The 18,810-nt window shown below is 38.9% G+C and overlaps 1 protein-coding gene across 1 annotated transcript in view; it reads left to right on the plus strand.

The window, feature by feature from the left end:
• SMIM43 (small integral membrane protein 43) overlaps nucleotides 1-17,111 on the plus strand; it is a 42,232-nt gene extending 25,121 nt beyond the window's left edge. The window contains exons 4-5 of the mRNA XM_039241611.1: nucleotides 14,167-14,276; nucleotides 16,663-17,111. The gene's annotated coding sequence lies outside the window, so the exon portion shown is untranslated. The remainder of the gene's footprint in view (nucleotides 1-14,166; nucleotides 14,277-16,662) is intronic.
• The last annotated feature ends 1,699 nt before the right edge of the window (nucleotides 17,112-18,810 follow it).

The following is an 18,810-nucleotide window of genomic DNA, read 5'->3' on the forward strand; positions in this document are numbered from 1 at the left end:
TTCACTATATGACTTTGGACAAGTCATTTAACTCTCAAAAATTCAGCTTCTTCACTCAAATGAAGATAATAGTATACAGGGGCACCTGGGTGGCTCCGTGGATTGAGCCTCTGACTCTTGATTTTGGCTCAGATCACAATCTTACAGTTCTTGAGATTGAGCCCTGTGTGTCGGTCTCTGTGCTGACAGCAGAGAGCCTGCTTGGGATTCTCTCTCTCCCTCTCTACCCCTCCCTTGCTTGCATGTGCACCCTTACCCCCAATAAATAGGTAAACTTTAGAAAAATATAATACTCTTTAAACTTGGTAGGTAGTGTTGTGGTTTTAAAACACTGAGTTATATTAGTGTTTCTTTAGAAAATAAACTGTGGCCTGTTGTGGACTATAAAGTATGAAATCCATCCTTAGAATTTATAGTTGGGCATAGTGTAGTTTTGACTGAGGACTGCCAGTACAAGTTTTATGGAATATTTATTATTTGATTATGACTATGTAATAATTTAACAATGACTTTCATTAAAATATATTTTTATTTTTTTTAATTTTTTAAATGCTTTTATTTATTTTTGAGATAGAGTACAAGTGGGGGAGGGGGAGAGAGAGAGGGAAATACAGAATCCGAAGCAGGCTCCAGGCTCTGAGCTGTCAGCACAGGGACAGATGCAGGGCTCGAACTTGTAAACCTTGAGATCATGACCTGAACCAAAGTTGGATGTTTAACCAACTGAGCCACCCACGTGATCTTATATTTTTCTTAATTCTACTATGACTTACAGAAATATATTCAGTAGACTACATGCAGGGCTGAAGGCAGGCCTAAAATCCACCATTATTTGGATATTACTGTTCTTGAGACCCCCTTGGCACCGTAGGCTGAAAAGGCCTGTTGACACTGGCTTATAGCCTTATAAGTTGGTCATTGCTGTAGGGAACATTTAATTACATCACTGTGATTCATCTGCTTTTTGAATGTTCCACCGGGAGGCAACCTGGAACAGAAAGATAATGGATCCTGGGGCCAGATGATCCACTTGTTAGTGTATAATCCTTGACAAGTTGTTTATACTCTCTGAGCCTCATTTTCTTCATCTTTCAAAAATGAGAATAATAATAATAATATCAATTATTTTGAAAATGTAAAGAGGTCATTAACAGTGGACTTTTAGGACAATAAAACTACTCTGTATGATGCTGAAATGATGGATACATGTCATTCTACATTTGTCCAAACTGATAGAATACATAACACCAAGAGTGAACTCTAGTGTAGACGACAGATTTGGGTGATTGATGTGTCAACGTAGGCTCATCAATTGTAACAAATGTAGCACTCTGGGGGATGCTGATAATGGGGAAGGCTATACCTGAGTGGAAAATCTCTGTACCATCCCCTTAATTTATCTGTGACCCTAAAACTGCTCTAAAAATAGTCTACTAAAAAAAAGATGTTATATGTATAAAATATCTAATTCATTCCTGGCACATAGGATGTACTTGCCCAATATTAGCTACATTTCATTCACCGATGACAGAAAACATTTATACATCATTCTGCTGTCTACCATGTCTATCTAGCTTGCCTCCTTACTATCAAAGGCTCTGATGCAAAAAACCATGAACCCATGTCAGAAATTCTTCCATTATTATTAATAGAGGTACTATTATTGCCTAGTGATGATAATCTTATTAATAATATCAGCCACAACAAACACATATTAAATATTAGTGTGCCTGCATTTTTCTGTATGCTTCATATATACTAACTCAACAACCTTATGAGAGAAATTCTATTATTACCCCGTTTAGCAGATTAATGGAGGTACAAATGGAATAATTGTGCAATGTTACACAGTTGAAAAGTGGGGGAACCAGAGTTAAAAAACATAGACACCTGCCATCGGAGTACATCTTCATAACCACTAGGCCTCACTGTCTGATGGCAGTTCATTGTTTTGGCCACTCCCTCAACAAACACACTCTGAACAGTTATTTTGCTCCAGAAACTGAAATTCTGAATGAAGATAAATAAGACTTACTTGTAGTCTTCCAAGTTCACACTGCAGTAGGTGAGACAGACGTGTAGAAACAGATGACTTCTGTGTAATGTACTAAGAACAACAATAGAGGACACAGTTAAGTACAGCAAGAGCAGAACATGACAGTTCTCTGGGTGATGTCACCCTGACAGAGGAAGGGACCCCTTGAATGAATTAAATAGATCAACAGCCTTGCTATAGCAATGAACACTCAGTAACAGGTGTGGCTGGTTAGAAGCAGATAACTACCAATAAACCTGGCCTGAAACCTACCTAGAGATAATTTAGGTTTTTATCATTCAGCCCATTATCTTACTGCCTGGATTATCTTCTTTAGGAAAAACAAAACAAAAAACCCGATAATAAAATATTATGTGACTTAGAAGCTAGGCGGTTGCTAATATCTGTTCCTATTATCAATAAAACTGATAAACTGTGAAGCAGATACTCAACTTGGTCTATAAAAATTAACAGGTGCTGTCCTTTGATGTTTATGTCTTCTGACAAGACTGTGTTTTCAGTATTAGGCTGCAGTACAGTGATCTCAAGCTTTGTTCTGACCAGGAGGAAATTAGAAAGAAAGGTTTCAGGTTATTTCCTTGCTCTGTGAGGCCGTTTCCTAAGTTTCCTATGCTTGTTTTCTGAGTTGTTAGGGAAGAAGAGGTGAATGGCAGGATGCCTCAGGACAGTTGCTCACCAAGTACATTTGTGCTCCTCTCAGTTTCACTGACGGCCTGGAAGGGAAGTGTGGTCTCAGAGAAAAAGCCATTATCCTAGGAACACCCGTCTGTAATGAATGCATTGTGGCTTTCAACCAATACAGCACTTAAAGGATGAATAACTGGAATGTGTACTCAGTGCCTGTGGCTTTCCTTCCAGCTGAGGGGAGAAACGAGCTCCCCATATTTTAAAGTTGCAGTTTGGCAAAGCAGGCCTTTCCCCACCAAAATAGATTGTGAATTTAGGGAGAGTTCTTACGTAGATCTCCTAGGTAGCTGGATTAAAATACGTAGGAGGAGTCTTAAGCATTTTAAAAAAGCCAGTAGGAGCTGATTCCAAGTATGGTGAAATGGCCTTCATTGTGAAATTAGGTCTTGTGTTTGAAAGGAGATATTCCACAGGGGATGTGCTGGTGGCCAGGAGAGAGGAGGGGCTGTCAGGCACTAGAGCACTGCTCAGGGGCGAATCTATGCAGAGATGATGCTTTCTCTTGTAGTCACAGACTGTTCGCCTAGCAGAAAGCTTTTCAATGATCTAGGGCAGTGCCTCTCAAGCTTTTTTCTTCTCTGTCCTAAACACCTGACAATCATGATATATTTGTAGTAGAAACCATGGCAGGATTGGGATCAGAAATTCTGGGGGAGAGGAATAAGGTTGGCAGGAAGGGATGTGGTGAGGGAGGTGAGGCAGTTTTAAAAACAAATGAGGCAGGTGAGTGGGAATTTACATCCTCGGCTGTGAGGAGACACCGCTGCTATTCCAGTGAGCCACTCTCCTTCGGGACATTGGTGACTGATGCCACCATCCTCAAAGGTTACTCTGGTTCAGATGCAGGCCACTCCTACATCTCTGTTGGCCTTAAATTTGTTCTCTGGAATTTCCCAGAACATGTCTGCTATCCCTTCCCACACGACAGTTCAAATATTTGGAGCCAGATCCCCTCAAACACTTCTCTTTTCTAGATTAAACTTCAGTTGTTTTTTTCTTGCCCGTCCCACATCTTTTCCTCAGGTCCCTGCTCTGTGTCAGGTGAAATCAGGTAATCTGAAAAAAAAAATCAATGATCCTGTGTCACACGGTGGTAATAAGTTACTTTTATGTCTACAATTACAAAACAGGAAGAGAGCTTAGAGGTCAGCTTATCCAATTATTAATTTATACTTGGAAAACAGTAGAGACTTCATGTCACACAAGTTGTTGGTAGGTAAATTAGGACAAAAATGCAAGTGTTTGAACACTCAGTGTAGAAGGTGTGTGCCAGACCACATTCTTGGGAAACATTTTAACAGGCAACACATCAAAGTGTAACTAACCGGGGAGAAACTAACAGTACAATAAAGAATCCAGCCTCCTGTAGCTTTTTGCCTATTTCAGCACACGCCATATCATTTAATTTTACAGAATAAGATCACTCCCAAATCAGTGGGGGCTCCTGTTTGTTTCTTTTTAATAAGATAATGGTTTATTGGGGCCCCTGAGTGGCTCAGTTGGTTGAACATCCGAGTCTTGATCTCAGCTCAGGTTATGATCTCACGGTTTGTAGGTTAGAGGCTAGCAACCGTGGGGGATTGTGGGCTCCATGCTGGCAGTGCAGAGCCTGCCTGGGATTCTGTCTCTCCCTCATTCTCTGCCCCTCACCTGTTCTCTCTCTCTGTCTCTCTCAAATAAACTTTAAAAAAAGATAATCGTTTGTTATATTGTTTTGTTTGATGAAATACACAAAAAAAAGTGAGCTGTTTTTTCTCTTATTTTTGGTTGGTAATACTCTACCTTCAAAGGTGTAATTCTATCGATGCAACTTAATTCCAAAATTCCAAAATTGAAGGATCCTTAAAAGACCAAATAATATTACATAGCAGCTATATTATTTACTATGAAGGATAGAGAAAAAAATCCAAAGCAATATTATTGGTGTGATCATTTTGCCTAGAAATACACCAAAAGTTTGTATTTTTTTATTAATAAACCCTTAATTTTAAGATAGTTTAAGATTTACAGAACAATTACAAACTTGGTAGAGAGAATTCCCATATACCCCACACCTAATTTCCCCTATTACTAACATCTTACCTTAGTATGGTACCTATGACACAACTTATGAGCTAATAGTGATACATTATTATTAACTAGTCTTTTCTTTATTTACAATCCCTTTGTTTTTATCTAATGTCCTTTTCCTGTTCTAGGATTCAATCCGATATATAACATTACATGTAGTCATCATGTCTTTCTTTCTTTCTTTCTTTCTTTTTAAAAGGAGTGAGAGAGAGAGAACGTGCTCTCATGGGGGAGAGGCGCAGAGGGAGAGAGAAAGAAAGTCTTAAGCAGACTCCGTGCTCAACCAGGAGCCTGACTGGGGGCTCAGTCCCATGACCCTGGGATCGTGACCTGAGCCAAAATGAAGAGTTGGATTCTCAACCGATTTACCCACCCACCCGGGTGCCCCAGTCATCATGTCTTCTTAGGTTCCTCTTGGTCATGGCAGTTTCTTTGGCTTTCCTTGTTTTTGCTGCCCTTCACAATTTTGAGAGGTATTGATGAGGTATTTTGTAGAAGGTCTTTCACTTAGGACTTGTCTGATTTTTTCATTATGATTAGACTGGGTTTATTAGTTTTATGAAGGAAGACCAACAACAAATTATATCAGGAGTATATGCTATCCGGGCGCCTGGGTGGCTTAGTCGGTTAAGCGACCGACTTTCCGACTTTCGCTTAGGTCATGATCGCGCGGTTTGTGGGTTCAAGCCCCGCGTCGGGCTCTGTGCTGACTGCCAGCTCGGAGCCTGGAGCCTGTTTCAGCCTGTGACTCCCTCTCTCTCTGACCCTCCCCTGCTCACGCTGTCTCTCTCTCCTAGAAATAAATAAAACATTAAAAAAAAAAAGGAGTATATGCTATCAACATGACTTATAGCTGTTAATGCTGACCTTGGTCACCCACCTGAGGTAGTATTTGTCAGGTTTCTCCACCATAAAGTTACTTTTTTTCCCCCTTTCCATACTACACTTTGGAAGGAAGTCACTGCTATATGCAGCCCACACTTCGGAGATAAGGAGTGATACTCAACCTTCTATGAGCCATTTTAAGTTATTTTTTTGTGAAATATATCAGGTCTGTGTCTAGTATTACTTATTCATTTTGTATATGAATGTCCACCTGTTCCAGCACCATTTAAAGGCTGTCCTTTCTCTATTGAATTGTCTTTGTGCCTTTGTAAAAATCAATGAACTATATTTGTGTGGGCCATTCATGTGACTCTGAAGGTACATTTAAAGGAGATTCTTGAGAAAATTAGTTGATTTTTATTTTATTTCGCTAATCTGTGTAATTTAATTTTTTTAAGTTTATTTATTTAAGTCATCTCCACACCCAATATGTAGCTCATGACCTGGAGATGAAGAGTCCCATGCTCTTCCGACTGAGCCAGCCAGGTGCCCTTCAGTGTAATTTAATTTTATTGAAATATTTTATGTCCACATATATAGCTATTATGGTAGCCTTTGAAAGTGGTACCTCTTAATAAGAAACCAAAAGTCTTTAACTTCACCTTCCTCCTCTTTACGTAAGATTACCAGAATGTTAGGATGAGAAAGGGAATATAGAAACGCTGCAGTTTAACAATATTTTTTGGCCTATGAAAAAGCAAGAGGCCCATAAAGTATTTGCTCAAGGTCAAATAGCTGGTAAGTGATCAAGCCACTGATCAATGATCAGTGACTCAATGAATACTCCAGCCAAGCCTGTCCCCTACATGGTATTCTAGTTTAAACACAGACTTCTGTCTTTATAGTTCTTTCTCTCCAGTCATACTAATTCATTGATATACATGCTTCTCAGGTGATTGAGTAAACATTCATCATCCACAAAGTTAACCAGAAAACTAGCCCAGGGGTAATCATTCTGAAAAGCCAGGTTGGTAAGAGCATGGCACTAATGAGGTAACTCCTGAATTCTTGTACCCTGGGAGACGGCTTATTTTTGCTCTGTGGCCAAACTGCATTTATACAACCTCTTAACAAGCTTGGAAGGGTTTGCTTCTGGTCACAAATGGAACTCACTGAGAAAATGTTGGAGTTATATATGTAATCTATTGCTGTTTTAGGGGGAAAAAATAGCTCACTGGGCATATCCTACTGCTACTAAGTCAGGAAGATAATTTTCATATGAGAAAAACCATAGGGCACCTAGCCCTGTGTGAATGGTCATTGTGTTAGGTGATTACTTTGTTCACAAGTAAATAGAGATAGAAAGAGATAATGGTTTACTGGATAAGTGGAAAGAAAAGATTTTAATTATAAATCTGATATTCTGATTCCACATAATTTCTTAAATGTATTAAATGGATGTATAAATCTATGAATATTTAAGTTTTCATGCTAAACTTATTAGATCACAAGATGCATCCTAGTCTTTCATATATCATCCAAAGCAGCAAAAATGATGTTGAACAATGAAATCTAGTTCTGTGAGTTGAGGGCTTATTTGTTCTCTTTTATTAAACTTTAGTCAGATCTACTACCATAACCATCTTGCCATATTTTAAAATATATTTCGGGGGCACCTGGGTGGCTTAGTCGGTTAAGTGTTCAACTTTCGCTTAGATCATGGTCTCACGGTTCGTGGGTTCAAGCCCCGCATCGGGCTCTGTGCTGACTGCCAGCTCAGAGCCTGGAGCCTGTTTCAGTCTGTGACTCCCTTTCTCTCTGACCCTCCCCTGATCACGCTCTCTCTCTCTCTCTCTCCTAGAAATAAATAAAACATTAAAATAAAATAAAATAAAATATATTTCATCCTTTATATTTCTCCATTATTGCCAAAGTCATTATAATTAATTATAAAAGCCATCATTTATTAGACGCCCACTGTGTACTTAATATTATCCTAAGCATATTTATTCTCCTCATTCTAATGCAGTCTTCATCACAATTCTAAGAGGAAGAATTACCTTACACTTCATTTTGTAGTGATTAAGAAATAGCAGCCCTGTAATTTATTATCAAAAATCATCATGGCTTTTACTTACTGCATACCAATGGAAACACCAACTTCTTTATGTCTCTGATCACAGCAGGCTATCCATGAGATTGAGTCATTCATTAATTCATACTAAGGTAAAAATGATGAGAAATGTTTGATCTGTCTACAAGAGACCTGGAGAAATCAAATTAAATGATAAATATTTCTGGCAGTGGAAATACACTGTTGGGAAAAGGAGTACAGGAGACAGGGGGCTTTTCCTGCTGAGGAGTCCCTGTTCTTTCAAGTACATTTTTTATTTTTTTTATGTTTTTTTATTTACTTTTGAGAGTCAGAGAGAGACAGCGCAAGCAGGGGAAGGTCAGAGAAAGGGAGATACAGAATCCGAAGCAAACTCCAGGCTCTGAGCTGGCTGTCAGCACAGAGCCCGACGTGGGGCTCCAACCCACAAACCGTGAGATCACGACCTGAACTGAAGTCGCACACTTAACCTACTGAGCCACCCGGGTGCCCCTCAAGTACATTTCTTAAATGTCTGCCTGGTAAGATGGTAAACATCTTATCTGTAAACAAGAACAGTGTGTACTCGAGAATGGAGACTTGGCTTATCCAGGGAGAGACTACTACTAGAAAAAGTAGAGACCTAGATGTGGTGGAATTTTTGGACCAAATTATCTACCCATGAGTGGGATGAATGAATTAACTGTAGTTCTGCACTGAAGAATTCACAGGTGGCAATTATAATAATTAGAGTGTATCCAGGCAAAAGTGTGCAAAAGCAACTTAGGTGATGGTTAATACTGAGCACTATTTTTGTTCGAATTTCACATACTTGTTTTTATTTTCTATTTTTAGTCTACCTAAAATTAGACACATTTGTTCTGAGTTTAGTACTTTCTGATAAGCATTACTGGGAGCATGGCTTCAGGAATACATCTCCAAATGATTCTGGTTAAATTTTAGAACTCACACATTCTCATGTTTTGAGGCTATGAGAAAATAGAAAATGTTTTGGTGACCTGAATAATTTGAACTGTCAAGGTCCTACATCTCTTTAACAAAAACATTATCATCTATGGCTATTAAAGTTGTAGAAGATGGATACTCTAGATACAGCAGTGTGACTAAAAGTGAGGCCTCTTGGGTTGGACTACGTGAGTTCAAATTCTAACTCTGCCATTTATAGGTCATTTGGCCATAAGCATTTACTTAACCATCTTGTGTTTCGGTTTCCTCATTTGTAAAGTGGGGGCAATAATGGTACAGTATTTTATTTCACAGGATTGTTGTGAGAAATCAAAGAATCACTAAAACAATGCCTGGCACAAAGTAAGCATTCAATAAATGTATAATATTATTATTGCTAGCTTTTTGATATATGTTGTACTCTACAGTTGATATCCATATTTAAACTAATAACGTCCATTTTTCCATCTATTTTTCCTTACTTTAAATGTTTTTTGATAACTAAGATATCTGGATCAATGTATCCATTTCTGTTTTATCTTTCTGGTTTTTAGTAATTGTATCTGTCTCCTGGAATGTCTGATAAATATCTCCTGAAAGTGCCAGACATTGTGTCTAAACATTGTAGAGGCTTAGGGATGAAATCTTTCTTTAGAGAGGCTCTACCCTTTGTTCTTTGAGGTAGTTGACCACTTTAAACCAATCAGAGATAGACTGCAGGCTGCAGTAGAGCATTTTGTTTTGTTTTTAGATTTTTTTTGAACAGTATTAAATTCACATTAAAAAAAATTGAGCAGAATGTACAGAGTTCCTGTATGCCCTACCTTTACACATGCATAGCTTCCCTATTATCAACTTCACTTACCAGAATGGTGTTGTTTTTTGTTTGTTAGTTAGTTTGTTTGTTTACCAAGGATGACTCTACAGTGATGCATCATTATGCATCAAAGTCTGTAGTTTACTTTAGGGTTTGCGCTAGGTACTGTGCATTCTGTGGTTTTGACAAATGTATATGACAGGTACCCACCATCATAGTATCATAAAGAGTAGTTTCACTGCCTTAAAAACCTGTTATGCTCCACCTCTTCATCCGTCCCAAGTCCAAACGCCTGGCAACTATTATTGATCTTGCTTTTGTCCTCATAGTTTCACCTTTTTCATAATGTCATAGAGTGCATTACAGTTTTTGTAAGGTTCTTTTCCACCTCTGATCCATCCCTGTTCTTAGGAGATCTCTGGTATAGACTGAATGTTTATGTCTCCCCAAAATTCATGTTGAAATTATTACCCCTAATGTGATGGTATTATAGGTGGGAACTTTGGAGGGTAATTAGGTCATGAGGGTGCGGTCCTCAGAAATGGGAGTAGTGACCTTATAAAAGAGACCCTTGAGAGCTCCCTTGTCCTTCCCACCTTGTGAGGACACAGTGAAAAGATGGTTGTCTATGAACCAGGAAGTCAACTCTCACCACACTGAATGTGTCAATGCCTTGATCTTGGACCTTGTAACCTCCAGAATTATGAGAAATAATTGTGTAATCTTTTTGTTATAGCAAAATACCCTCCAAAGTCTCCACCTAAGGATGTGGGGATACCTACTGTGACTCTTTCTTACTGGTGAGTTTTTTGAGACTGAAAAACCTCAGCTGTAATTACACAAGCTTTCTGCTTAATTTCTTAATATCCCGTTCCATGCAGCATAGGAATTCGGGAAAACAGGTCAAGTGTCAGGCCTGATTTTCCAAACTCCCTTCTCACTGGCACTCCAGACTGATAAAATTCATATTTTTCCAGTTTCCAAAACTGCCAAAAATTCTGTTGCCTTCTCTGCCTGTTAGTGACCTCTTGCTTACATCCACAGCCTTGGCCTTGGCCTCTTGCATAGTGCTCAGAGTAGGCAAAGTGCTATTTTGCCAGAGGAAAAATCAATTGCAGAATGTCAACTCTCCTTTCCAACTTTCTTCCTTCTCTGAATCTTGTTGCTCAAGTCTGAGTTTCCCCAGAAGTTCCTCAATGCCTTCAAACAGATATTGTTTTGCATATTTTATGCAGCTTTTGTAGCCATTCCTGGTGAGAGCATTGGCCTTCATCTTGGCTGAAGAGGCCCTAACATACATTCCTGCTTGATGTTTCTGTATTCCTTAATTATTGTATTAAGATTAGCAATAATATAAACAGTTTAGCCAAGCAATCTACCTATTCTACGAACCACATCCTTGATTCTATGGATGATTTGTCATTCACAAGAATAAATCTGTACTATTTATTTATTTATTTATTTATTTATTTTACTTATTTTTAAGTTAGCTAACATACAGTGTAGTCTTGGCTTCAGGAGTAGATTCTCATGATTCAGCACTTACATACAACACCCAGGGCTCATCCCAACAAGTACCTTCCTCAATCCCCATCACCTGTCTTCCCTACTTCCCTAACTCCCCACCCCCATCAACCCTCAGTTTGTTCTCTGCAGTTAAGAATCTCTTGTGATTTGCCTCCCTCTCTGTTTGTATCTTATTTTTCCTTCCCTTCTCCTATGGTCTTCTGTTAAGTTTCTCAAATTCCATGTATGATTGAAATGATATGTTATCTGTCTTTTTCTGGCTGACTTATTTCACTTAACATAATACCCTCCAGTTCCATCCACATTGTTGCAAATGACAAGATTTCATTTTTGTCATCACTGAGTAGTATTCCATTGTATGTATGTGTGTATATACCACATCTTCTTTATCTATTCATCAGTTGATGGACATTTGGGCTCTTTCCATAATTTGGCTATTGTTGATAGCACTGCTGTAAACACTGGGATACATGTGCTCCTAGGAATCAGCTATCTTGTATCCTTTGGACAAATTCCTAGTAGTACTATTGCTGGGTTGTAATAAATCTGTACTTTAATTTAGCATGTTGTTACATTAACATTTTTGATAATCTCTTGTGTAAAACTTAAGAATTTTTAAATAAATTTTAAAATGAATAATCTGGTAATCATAATCACCATATTTGTGTAGTATATATGAATTTCAACTAACTAGTAGAGATATTATAGAAATATAATTTTATTTGTTTTTGTAAGCCAACTTAATTTTAATCTTGAGCTCCTATTTTACTATGGTGGCAGAAACTTGATCTCAGTCAATTTGTAGATTTCCCCAGGAGTGTGTTTAAGTAAAAAGGGACATAAATAGTGCCAAAGCATCTGGGTTGGGAGAGATCTAATGCTCAATGTCATCTGTCCATGATGCATACAGTGATATGAGTATCATTCTGTCTCTCCATTCAGTGGTCCAGTCTGGCATTTCTTCACCTTCACTCTTATCTTCACAGCCACTTTAGATCTGCTGGCTGTCTCTATTTAAATTATTTTCATTCTTGAAAGGGTGAGAAACTTTCCAGTGCTTCTGAGCCATTCTAGAGGGATGGAATTGTCCCAACTGTCTAGACACACTACTTGTTTTGTTTTGTTTTGTTTTTATAGGGCTTGATGCCTCCATGGAACTAAACTCTGACTCTCTTTTGGATTAGTCTTCCAATTCCAGGGGAGAGATAGAGGGACGATTCATAACATTTTGCCCCAATATTTTTGTTCATTTTATGAGTCCTTTCAATTTTCCTAACCACTCAAACAAATCCAGCAATAGTTTGCTTTCTGTTGTCCCAAGTATTCCCTGAAACAATGACAATAGATTAGCCTAGCTGGAAAGGGGAAAATGAAATACTGGTGAGAAAAACAAAGCAAAGCATTAGTTAATTTTTTTTTTTTAAAGTTACTGTACTACATTCATTCAGCAAGCCCTTACTTATTGAGCTCCAAATGTATGCCAGGCAATATGCTGGAATATGCTGGACAGTAGACTGTAATGATGAATGAGAGGCAGTCCTCACCTCAGCTACCTCCAGATCCAACAGTCTTCTGCTGAAATATGGCAGAGTAAACACACATCTATATACCCTCCCTGCCAAAATTACATAAAAGTGACAGTATAGGGTTGGGTTTTTAAAGCACAAACCTCTAAAGGAAAAAAAAAAAAAAAGAAATACTAATAAGTAAAGGATATGGCAACATGGGAATACTGGAAACTAAAAAGCAGATGGAAGTGGCAAGATGGAATTAACAATGAAAACCAAGCTGGCGGTAAGGAAAGCTGAGAAGGCTGAATGAACTATAGGAGCTCAGAAATATTTAGAACTATCAGAATAGGGATGCAGGTGGTACTGACAGCAGGAGGGTTAGTTGCAGGTCGTAAGAGAAATGAATTATCAGCTAAACTTCTACTTTCCAGGTGCGAGTGTGGTTGAGTCTGCTACGGGAAGCCAGCTAAACACAAAAACAAAGAAACAAACAAAAAATAATAAATCAGCCTCGCCAGAACACCCTACAGGGATGTGTATCTGTCTGTTCCAGTCAGGTTCTTTTATTCCTTTATTTTTAAACATGAGCAGACTGCCAAAGATTACCAGGCAATTAAGGACAGCTTATGCCAGGACAGACAAAACCAAATCAAACAAACACCTGAAGAAAATAGAAAGTATTGGGGCACCCGGGTGGCTTAGTCGGTTAAGCGTCCGACTTTCGCCCAGGTCATGATCTCGCGGTTTGTGGGTTCGAGCCCCGCGTCGGGCTCTGTGCTGACTGCCAGCTCAGAGCCTGGAGCCTCTTTCAGTCTGTGACTCCCTCTCTCTCTGACCCTCCCCTGCTCACGCTGTCTCTCTCTCTCTCTTCTAGAAAAAAAAAAAAAAAAAAAGAAAAGAAAAGAAAATAGAAAGTATTTATGAAGCAGAAGAAAACTCTAAAAATGAACAAATTTGATAGTTCATTTCCCCAGGTGGTAAGAAGAGATATAGCATCTGGACAACAATGAGAAAAGACTATAGAATGAAACTATTCAGAGAAAAAAAATTGCTCTTTGAAGTTGAATAGTAAATTTTCAGGAAAAATTTTGGAAGATAAATTTGAGACAATCTTCCAGAAAGTCAATCAAAAATAAAGAAATGGAAAATGGAAAGGAAAAGGAAAATATTAAAGTTCAGGAGGCCCAACAACTAGTAAGCAGGAGCTCTAGAAAAAGAGAATGTAAAAGGTTAGGGCAGGGTATTTTTGAAGAATAAAATCCCCAAATAGAGGATATGAGTTTGTAGATTGAGAGAGCTCACTTATGTCCTGCATGATGCCTGCGACATCAAAAACTCTCACTAAGGCATGCCATTCTAAAATTTCAGTACCTTGCAGATAAAAATCTGCAAGTTCCTAGGGATTAAAAACATACGAAAGATCCAGAATCAGAAAAGCATGAGACTTTTCACCTGCCACATGGAAAGTCAGTGGAGCAATCCTTTCAAAATTCAGATGGAAAATTATTTCAAATCTTGATTTCTGTTCTCTGTCAAATTTTCTAACAAGTGTGAAGGCAGAATAAAGACATTGCAGATATGCAAGTTTAAACATTTTTTTTTACCTCCCTTTCAGGAAAATACTGGAGAATGGATTCCACAAAATAAGGATAGAAAATGAGAAGAAGATGACATAGGATCCAGGAAACAGGACCTGAACCAGGAATGAGAAAAGGAGATGTCCAGGTAGGTTGACCAGTTGTTCCAACTTGCCTGGGCCTGAGGATGGTGCCAGATGTGGGGACTTTCAGCTTTAAAACTGGGCAGGTCCCTGGCAAATTGGGATGAGTTGGTCATCTGACGTCCAGAATAAGAGTGAGGAGAAGTCCCAGGCAAAGAGCTAGAAGCAGATATGGAACATCTGGTCCAGACAGGAAGGTGAGAGTGCTTCAGAAGGGTATCTGGAAAATATATCCAGGGGGAAAACACATACATACATACTTACATAAGTGTGTGTATGTATTTCCTGGTGAGTTTGAATGTATTAAAAATGAAAGAAATTCTTCTTTTGAGGGGAGTTTAGAGAAAAATAAAGGCACTGGCAATGAAACCAATGAGGGTAGTAGAGACAATAGGGTAAACAAAAAGTTATAGATGAAAGAAAGTGAAACTGGGACATTACCATGGCTCTTCTGTGGGTTACATTTACATAATACTGCTAATGTAAGTACTGAATATTGCTCCAACCAGAAGTTGTATTTATCAAAATGGTGGAGAAAGAGGGAGCAAGAGTGTGTGAAGAAAGTTCTTAAATCATTGTCTTCAATAGTATTTTTTAGTCTCCTAAAAAAAAAATGCATGTTATTTAAAAACATGGAGGAAATTCCAGAAGAAAAAATAGTTAAAAGAGTTGAAAAAATCTGCTTCTGAAGAATGAAAGTTAATAGTGGGAACAAGTAAGGGAAGAGACTTCTTTATTTCATTTTATGAAAAAAAAGTTTTTTAAGTTTATTTATTTTGAGAGAACCACAGAGAGAGTAAGCTGGGGAGGCAAAGACGGAGAGGGAAAGAGAGAAACCAAAGCAGGCTCTGCACCATCAGAGTAGAACCTGACTGAGGGCTCCAATTCGCAAACTGTGAGATCATGACCTAAGCCGAAGCCAGGAGTCGGATGCCTAACTGACTGAACCACCTAGGCACCTTAAAACTTTTAAATTTCAAACATATTAGAAAAACTTGACTTGTAAAATTATGAACAGAGTGTCTTTGAAAGAATAATTGTTTTTTAAAAAAGTAATTATAGTCAGCAGCTTATATTTTTAACTTTATGTAATGTTTTATCATTCATAGTTTTTAATTTTAATTTAGTCAAATGGATTGGATTTTTTTATGATTTGTTCTTTGATGTGTTAATTTCTTTATCAGTGTGATGTCAAAACACAAGATACAGTGAAAGAATTGTTAAAGAGTATATATAGTACATTACTATTTATAGAAACATACCAAGAAATACTATATTTTGTTTTTGATTAGAAACATAAATAAAGGGCACCTGGGTGGCTCTGTCCATTAATCATTGAACCCTTGATTTTTGGCTCAGGTCATGGTCTCACATTCATGAGATTGAGCCCGGCCTCAGGCTCTGCCTCTCTATCTGCCTCTCCCCTACTCATGCTCTCTCTCTCCCTCTCAAAATAAATAAATAAACTTAAAAAAAAAAAAGAAACACAAATAATTAAAGCACATAAGCAGAGAATAACAATGATAGTACTATTTTGTATCTGTAACAGTATATATCTTTATTTTAAAATATGTGTAATTAACAAGGCATTAATTGTAACAAGGTTTTATTTGGTAAGAAAGTATGTTTTAAAATTTTTCTATAGTTTGAGATGCTTCACAGTTAAAAAGAAAATGGACAGCCCCAATACACAGAGGCAAGGTTTACCATAGCAGAAGAAGGTACTCCTGCTAGGGAGCCCAGAGAAAGGCACTAACCCAGATTGGCAGGAGGTGGGGAGAGAGTTGGTTAGGAAAGACTTCCCAAAGCAACTGACATCCAAGATGCCACCTAAGGGAAACACTGGTAGCCCTGGCGGTGGGGAGCTGCAGCTGGAGCTGTATTTCCCTTAGAAGATAAGGGGCATTTGTTATATGTGAGTTGGGGGAAAATCACAAAGACCCTATAAACCATGTTCCCTGAGTCTAGACCTCATCCTGAGGTTTAAGGGTCAATCTTGAAGGGTGTTGGAGCAGCAGGGCACAAGCAGATCCTAGGGAACCAGGTGAGGAATCTGGGGTCTGTATTTAGTTCATAGAAGCTGGAATTCTCTACAAAATAGTCCCCAACCCCTACTCCCCCAACCTCGCAATGATGCCTTTCAGACTCATTGAGCCTATTGGTTTGCCTTTTCTGCCTTCCTCTTTGTAGAGGCAGAACAGTGCATTTGTTCTTAATCATTTTCCCCTTTCTTCCCGAAGACCCCTGGCCTTCCCAGATCTGGGCTCAGTGCGTCAAATACTCCCTTTCTGTTCCAGCAACCGCTCCCATCTGTCCCTCTGCAGGCCCAGTTCACAACTGTGAAGGCTTTGTCAACATGTGTTTTCCCTTTTTGTCTCTTTTCTGTGCCAGAACCCCTCCTCCTCTGCACATGTGGGATGCCTGGATGCTGAATCACACATGCAGTGGCCCGGACTCATGCCTACTGCCCTCAACTTGTTTGCTGAGCTCCACTCCAAGGGCCTTTCTGCTGTGCGGAGGGAGGGTACCCTCCCTTTGCAATGTGTTTGCTGAACCCGGCGGTCTCTGAAGTGAGGAGAATGGAATGTTTTTCTACCAAAGTCCAGCTTGAGAGAGGACGGGGCTTGTGCTAAGAATCAGCGGGTATTTGTCATGGCTCAGGCGGCTGAGGTTTATTTTCCTCTATGGTAGTTTTTGGAAATATTTACTTAGTTTCACTTGAGTGATGTGAAGCCTCTTTCAGTGTGGTATTCTGAATCCCTCTTCTAGAAGAGAGGTTATCCTAATTGGGAAACATAATTAGATTTTGGTATTATATTTTAATGCTGTCTGTTTTTAGGATGAAGTAAAATTTACATGTACTGAAATGAACATAAATAAATCCAAAATTGTGAGTTCTGATAACTATATATACCCATGTAGTTGTTACCTAAATCAAGATAAAGAAGGTTTCCATTACTCCCAGAAAGTTCTCCAGTTCTCCTTTTAGTCAACTTTACCCTTACAAAAACCGCTCTCGAGTGCTATCACTATAGTTTAGTTTTAATGTTTCTAAATTTCACATCGGTGAAATCAGATAGAATGTATCCTTTTTGTGTCTTGTTTCTTTTTCTTTCTTTCTTTTTTTTTTTTTACAAATAGATTATTGTCAAGTTAGTTTCCATATAACACCCAGTGCTCATCCCCACAAGTGCCCCCCTCTGTGCCTATCTTCCCCCTCACCCCCCCACATCCATCAGTCCTCAGTTTTTTCTCAGCATTCAAGAGTCTCTCATGGTTTGCCTCTCTCCCTTTCCCCCGCCATTTCCCCCTTTTTCTCCCCCATGGTCCTCCGTTAAGTTCTTCCTAATGCTCTTAAATGTGCAAACATATGATATTTGTCCTTCTCTGCCTGACTTATTTCGCTCAGCATAACACCCTTAAGGTCCATCCATGTTGCCACACATGGCCAGATTTCATTGTTTCTCATTGCCATGTAGTATTCCATGGTATAGATAAACCACATCTTCTTGATCCATTCGTCCTTTGATGGGCACTTAGGCTCTTTCCATGTTTTGGCTATTGTTGAGAGCGCTGCTATGAACATTGGGGTACATGTGCTCCTATGCATCAGCATTTCTATATCACTTGGGTAAATTCCTAGCAGTGCTATTGCTGGGTCCTAGGGGAGTTCTATTGTTAATTTTTTGAGGAACCTCCACACTGTTTTCCAGAGGGGCTGTACCAGTTTACATTCCCACCAACAGTGTAGGAGGTGCCTGTTTCTCCACATCCTCGCCAGCATCTAGAGTTCTCTGATTTGCTCATGTTAGCCACTCTTGCTGGCATGAGGTGGTATCTCAGTGTGGTTTTGATTTGTATTTCCCTGATGGGGAGGGATGCCAAGCATCGTTTCATGTGTGTGTTGGCCATCTGGATGTCCTCTTTGGAGAAGTGTCTGTTCATATCTTCTGCCCATTTCTTCACTGGGTTGTTTGTTTTTTGGGTGTGGAGTTTGGTGAGTTCCTTATAGTTTTTGGATATTAACCCTTTATCTGATATGTCGTTTGCAACTATCTTTTCCCATTCCGTTGGTTGCCTATTAGTTTTGTGGGTTGTTTCATTTGCCGTGCAGAAGCTTTTAATCTTGATGAGGTCCCAACAGTTTATTTTTGCTCTTGATTCCCTTGCTTTTGGGGATGTGTCAAGTACGAAGTTGCTGCGGTGGAGGTCAAGGAGGTTGTTTCCTGCTTTCTCCTCTAGGGTTTTGATGGTTTCCCGTCTCACATTTCAGGTCCTTTATCCATTTTGAGTTTATTTTTGTGTATGGTGTGAGAAATGATCTAGTTTCATTCTGTACGTTGCTGTCCAGTTCTCCCAACATCATCTGTTAAAAAGGCTGTCTTTTTTCCATTGGATATTCTTTCCTGCTTTGTCAAAGATTAGTTGACAGTATACCTTTGGGTCTAGCTCTGAGTTCTCAATTCTATTCCATTGGTCTATGTGTCTGTTTTTGTGCCAATACCATATTGTCCTGATGATGACAGCTTTGTAGTAGAG

Source organism: Hyaena hyaena, unplaced genomic scaffold (genome assembly GCF_003009895.1).
Source record: "Hyaena hyaena isolate Hyena2069 unplaced genomic scaffold, ASM300989v1 scaffold_198, whole genome shotgun sequence".
In the NCBI taxonomy this organism is placed as follows: Eukaryota; Metazoa; Chordata; class Mammalia; order Carnivora; family Hyaenidae; genus Hyaena; species Hyaena hyaena.